Below are 416 nucleotides of genomic sequence, written 5' to 3'. Positions count from 1 at the left end.
ATTATATAAATTATTTTAAATGACTTTTATATTAATAATTAATAATACATATTTTTTTAAACACATTTAAATAAAATAGTTTAAAAAAAGATCGAAAACACCCATACGTAATTATATTTAAAAGTATTTAAACGTGCTAAAAAATATTTTTATTTTTTTGTTAAAACACAATTCAACATCAAAATACATATATCATCAAATAAGTATAGTGTTTAAATATATCTAACTGTCACGATATCACTTTTTTTTAAAATTTAAGTTAGTAAGAGAAGTCAATATGAATAGTTATATTTTTAATATTTTTTTTTCAAACAAGTATTTTTTTAGATTTATTTGATTTTTGTATAATAATTTTTTTTATTTGTCTTATGCTATTTTTTTTTACCAAGGATTAAATTCTATATTTTTTGGATATA

Source organism: Arachis ipaensis, chromosome B02 (assembly GCF_000816755.2).
Source record: "Arachis ipaensis cultivar K30076 chromosome B02, Araip1.1, whole genome shotgun sequence".
NCBI classification, from domain to species: Eukaryota; Viridiplantae; Streptophyta; class Magnoliopsida; order Fabales; family Fabaceae; genus Arachis; species Arachis ipaensis.
The sequence above is the reverse complement of the archived record's forward strand: the minus strand, read 5'-3'. Positions refer to the sequence as shown.